At 42.0% G+C, this 6,000-nt stretch overlaps 1 long non-coding RNA gene across 1 annotated transcript in view; it reads right to left on the minus strand.

The window, feature by feature from the left end:
• LOC121819660 (uncharacterized) overlaps positions 1 to 5,590 on the minus strand; it is a 499,391-nt gene extending 493,801 nt beyond the window's left edge. Inside the window, exon 1 of the long non-coding RNA XR_006059999.2 lies at positions 5,490 to 5,590. This is a non-coding gene — a long non-coding RNA (uncharacterized LOC121819660). The remainder of the gene's footprint in view (positions 1 to 5,489) is intronic.
• Positions 5,591 to 6,000: the final 410 nt, after the last annotated feature.

Below are 6,000 nucleotides of genomic sequence, written 5' to 3' on the forward strand. Positions count from 1 at the left end.
CCCTGGCCAGTCCTCCCAAGATTTTTTTCAATGGATTACTGTGGAAGGCCCCAGGATCTTAATCTTAGTAAGTGACCTGGGTTGTCCCAGCACATTAGGGACATTAGGGAACCAGTGACCTGTGGGCTCAAAGTGAGTTTAACACATTATGGAAAAGTACCACTTCATTTCCAGACAGGAACTAGATCTTATACAGGGTTTTCCTTCAAGTCCTGTTCAGCAGAAACAGGTTCTGTTTCTCTGTGATTTGTTTCCTTATTGATCATGCACCAGAATTAGGATTTCTTTATTCTTATAATTTTATCAAAACTGAATCTAATTTTCACTTTACCCTCTTCATTTTAATTAGGGATTTCAAAATTAACATTAATATAGAGACTTTGTGTCTTGGCAGAAATAGTTTGCCTTGTTAGAAATAGTTTAAAATGGTCAGCAACTATTGAAACAGACAGTTTAAACCAGAATGTATCCATCATGACTCATGTTTATCCTTTCCAAATATGCTAAGGACATCATTCCCATTCACAAGGGATCCAAAGATAAGGGGAAATTAAGTTTGGTGAAAAGGAACCAGGTTTATGGAAAAATTTAAACTAAAGATCATCAGCACACTGAGCTTTTGTGGGTATAAACAAGACAGTGAAAACTACACTGTCACCTTCCCATTACATGCTTCTTAATCATGGCAATATGGATTCTCAAGAGCCTTGTATTTACTTTCTGGAACAGGAGGCTGTATTTGTTTGCCTTGATTGCTGTAACAAATTCTCATAAGCTGGATAAGTTAAAGCAATAGAAATTTCTTCACTGTCTTGGAGGCAGAAGTCTGAAGTCATGGTGCCAGCATCTCCAAACTCCCTCCAAAGGTGCTAGGAGAGAACCCATTCTCTGCCTCTTCCAGCCTCTGGTAACTTGTCAGTATTCTTGACTTAGGGCCGTATTATATCAACATCTGCTCCTCTGGTCATATCATCTCCTCTACTATGTTGGTCAAATCTCCCTCTCTTCACAACCTGTAAGAACACTTACTGTTCTAAGATCCACCTAGATAATCCAGGATAAGATCCTTCTCTCAAAATCCTTAAACAGATCTTTTGGCATATAAGGTAATATTTACTCTTATAAATAATATTCACAGGTTTTAAGAATTAGGACACTGATGCAAATTTTGAAGGCCACCATTCAGGGGTCTTTAGATTTAGGGGGAGACTATATTCTTTTAAATATAAAATTATTTGTGCAGATTTTATTTTTATTAGATTCCCAAAATGTTCTTGATTCAAAAAAAAAAAAAAAGGTTTTTTAATTACTGCTTTAGTAAAAGATGGGGTTGAACAATACTTGGAGAACATATTGAGAAAGTCTAACTTCCTCAATTGCCAATACAGATTTACTGAACGCTTTCATTGCATCTCTCCCCTACTTCCTTCTCTCTCCCCCAAGAGCCCCCGGGCTACTCCAGGAAAGCTTATATGGAACCCACCATTAGCTCCCAAACTAGCAAGAAGGGCAATTGGCCTGTCACTGTGCTGCTTTTCTCATGTCACTGCTTATCTTTGAGCCTCAGACACTCATCTCCAAAGACGTGGAACAGTCCTGAACAAAGCAATTTTCTAAGGTCTTTCTGGTATCTCCCAAGACTGAGAGATCATTAGGAAGTGATACCTGTCCCCCAGCCCACCATGACTATTTTATGACTTTTACTGGATCAATAAACATGCCTCCAGATTTCCTGCAGTCGTTCCTTCCCCATCTAGCTCCAAGTCAGAGGAAAAATGAACCAGTTTTATTTTGTTCTAAGAATCTAGGATGGGATTTCTCTCAACAATGAACAACTGTGAAACCCTTCTAATACTGGTAAGGGAGCTTTCAAAGCAGGATGATTATAAGAGCTCCCCAGAGAGAGTAGCGAGGTTAAACCTACAGATAAAACATGGAAAAGATCAGTGTTACTTTCTAGCGTCAGGTGGTTCCTCTGGATACCTTTCTCCTTTCAAGGCACCCCTCTTCATTTTAGTGTTCCCTGCCTTTGCATACCACATCTTTTTGGGGTGTCATGCCATGAGGCTTGTGGGATCTTTGTCCCCCAGCCAGGCATCAAACCCAGGCCCTCAGTGGTGAAAACGCGGAGTCCTAACCATGGGACTGCCAATGAAGCCCCCTGCCACACATTTCTCCTATTCCCATTTTAGATGATCAAATTTAGTATCTTACTACAAACTCACCTATTGTTTCTAAAGATGAACTGCCATGTAAAGTATGCATATATGCCATACTTGTACAACTCATTCAATTACCATAACTCACTTCTACTGAAATTTACATCCTAGTGTACAGCTCAGTGTGCTAGTTTTTCTGTAATACCAATTAGAGGTAACTACTAAAATTTGAAAAATGCCCATGAATCTGCCCAACTTGTCTTGCATACCTGTGGTACTCATTCTATCTTTGGGAAATACTGCCTTCATTAATTCATTTACCTATTCCATAGGTGCCTGCTGTGTACCATAGTCTGTTTCACATCCCAGTAGTAAGTCTCTTAATAACCCTGAGGGATTAAAACGTATGACCCAGATTTGAAAAGAATCCACCAGTCATGCAAAAGAGAGCAGCCTTTAAGGGTCATTGGAGACACATCTGCTATTATACAGCTGTGTATATTGCATCTCTTAGGAAAACTATTTTAAAAAAGGAAAAGATTCCACAAAATTAACTCATGACTCATAGATTCCTTGTCAGTTTTTCAGTCCCCCCCCCACCCCTGCACTTAATGATGCTCTACCTAGCAATCAGTTTTGTAACTCAGTCAGACTCTTTACTGTGAATTGGGCAGTTCCGGAAAGCCTAAATCTCTGGACTGATCACACACTTGCAAAGAGACAGGTTATGCCAAGACAAATGTAACACATGCTTTACTGAATGAGCTAGAGGTGTAGAATCAAAAGAGAGCAACTTTCCACACTGGGATGGAGAATGAAAGCAAGATGTCATATAGATGAGAAGTCCTTGTGTTCTTACAGAAGACAAGACTAGAGACAGGATGGACTCTGGCAAGGAGTCTGTGGCCTACATGTGTACAGATCAAGCACCTGGAAAAGAATCCAGGGCTGAAAAAGGAGTCATAGAAAGGTTCTATCACTGTCTATAACGTTATTGGACTTAGAGCCTTCTCTTCCACTCTTCCAGACTCATTGCTTTATCTACATAATTTTAAAAGATCATACATGAGTCTTGATACATCATGGTTATCAAAAGTGTAGGATGTACAGTCAAATATACTTGGGTTCAAATATTGGCTTCATCACTTTCTAACTGCGTCACCGGGAACAAATAATTTTGAATTTCAGTTGCCTCGAGCACTAGACCTATGATTGGGAGAATTAAAGAAGGTCATGCATGAACAAATGGTTCAGATTTGGTAACCAGCAAATGTTCAGGAAATGCAGCCAAATCGTCACCACTCTATCAATCAGCCTAAGTCAGGAATCAAACCTGAATAACAGAGAGATGGCGGGTGACCTGAACAGCAAAAAGTGGAAACTGAGTGGACACTTGTAGATAAATCCCAAATTTGAGTTGTAATTAGACGTTTCCTGTGGACCAAGTGCCAAAAGTATCCAAGCGCATCCATCAACCTCTATAGCAGCTTTTAATAATAGGATTCCCTGGGTCACACCTTTGGAGAGCAGATCTCATTCAGCAGGTCTGTGACTGAGCAGGACACTATGGGGCCTTCCCAGAACAGATACCCAGCCCACTCCTCCTGTCCCATGTCCTCCATCTGCCTTTTGTCTGTAGAAAAATTTTAGTCAATCACTAAATTTAGAGAAGTGAACAAATGCAGAAAGAAAGGGCAACAGTCAAGCAAGACAAAATAATAATAGTTCAGTCATTAAACTCAAGAACCTTATCTACTCAAGGGCTATTGGTAATATTCTGAGCCATGTCCTGAAGGTTTTACAGATACTGAAACCCACACCAGGTGGAAGAAGTTAAACTATATGCTGCCTCAAAACACGTAACAGACCTCATAGGGGCTGAAGCTAGAAAGTTGTTGATGCTGACTCCTGATTACCTCACCACCAACCAATCAGATGAACATCTACAAGCTGATTATACACACCACATCCCCCTTCACCCCACCTTTGAAAACTTCTCCCTGAAAGCTTTTGAGAATGTTGGGTCTTTTGAGCACCAGCTGCCCTGGACTCCTTGTACTTTGTTTCATCACAACCCAGAGTCAGTAGACTGGCTTTACTGCTTGCAGGTGAGCAAACTCAAGTTTAGTTGGGTGACAGGTCTAAACGGAATTGCTGAGATTTTTACTTTTGAGCATATAAGGAGTTAAGGATAAACACAAAGGACATACAAAAACATTTCTGTCTGTATATCTACAGATGAAACAACTCATTCCAGGATTTTTTGAAAAGGAATTACACTCTCATAGACTCTTTTGCCCTCCTGTTTGCTCGAGAGGCTATTCCAATGGCCATCGAGAGAGGACCCGCCCACTATCTAGGACAGGTCCTCTCGCCTAATCTCCACCTGGTCTCCCAATTATACCCTTCCCTGTGCCTCAACAAAAAGCCATGCACATCATAGCCCAATCACATGCTACCTTCAGGTTTAGAGACTTGGAAGCAGCTTGCTTTGTGGTCCTACACTCTCTCCCTACTGGCTAATTCTAAAAGTGTAAGGGTCCATACACTTCAACGTGGCTTTCTCTCATGGCCCCACACTCTGGGAAGCTGATTCCTGGCAATGGACTCATCAGAGGAGAGCCAATCCCAGAGCACTGCTCTCCTACAAATGGTCTGCAGCATTCAGACTGGCTTTTTAGTAGTTCAGCCGCACCTCCCTCACACTCTAACACAATTCCTCCCCAGAGAAACCCTGACAAAGATGTAAAATCGGAAGAACACATCAATGAATTGGACCTGGTGCCACACCGGAGAGTAAGAATAGATCAAATCTCCTTTCTGTCAGTCTGCAAGCTTAATTACAGAAACTCCGCTGCTCATTACCCATCTTTCTTTGCAGACTGTGTAAGCAGAGGGAGCAGGGAAGACTTAACAAATGCAGAGGTTACGGGGTTCTGAGAGTACACCCTTGGGACTCTATGAAGTATGTTTTAAGCAGTGGTGAAAAGAAAATCAGCCTGTAAAATTATTTGGATAAAAGGCACCGTAAAAACACAGCTCATTATCATTAAGCAACCGTTCGGGTGAGATGAGCACAACTCGGCCTCCCCATCCTTCCCTTCTTGGGTGAAGAAAAGGACTGAATCGGTCCCTGTCCAGTGACAGGAGAAAATGTGGCACAGGAGGAAATTTTCACATCTGATTTTTGAGCCCACGGTCCTTAATAGAAAATGTACCTTATTCTCCTTTCACGGATGCTTTGAAATTCTTAGGCCAGATTCTGACCCAAGTCCTTGCCTCCCTGAGGAAATGATACACCATAAAATCTAATAATTAGAAGTGACTCACCCTGGTGTTGACACTGAAGGTGGAAGCGTGCTGTGGGCACCAAGGGAGAAGCGGGACAGACAAGCAGGCTTCCAGGCCCAAGGAGCAGACTGGAAAAAAGCAGAAGCCTGGCTCTAGCTTCAGGTAAGTAGAAGCACAATTACGCTGATGGACAACACCTGGCTAAAGGGGGCTGGATCATGCCACGTCACCATGGAGACGCCTAACACCTCTAATAAGGGCCACATGGTTACCTTTTGACTATTACATACTGAAAGTAGCCCCTCACCAAGAAATGGGGGGTAAAGCAGGGATTCTCAAATTAGCAAGCACCAGAATCACCTGGAGAAGTTATAAAATACAGATTTCAGGGTCTGGAGTTTCTGACTCAGTAGGCCTAAGAATATGCTTTCCCTGTAAGATTGCAGGGGATACTAATGCTGCTGGTCCAGGGAAGACACTGGCAGAGGGTAAGAGGCCAGAGCTGAAAAGGGAAAAAGGATTGGACCTATATTCCTGGCGCACTTAGTAA

This window comes from Ovis aries, chromosome 5 (genome assembly GCF_016772045.2).
Source record: "Ovis aries strain OAR_USU_Benz2616 breed Rambouillet chromosome 5, ARS-UI_Ramb_v3.0, whole genome shotgun sequence".
NCBI lineage: Eukaryota > Metazoa > Chordata > Mammalia > Artiodactyla > Bovidae > Ovis > Ovis aries.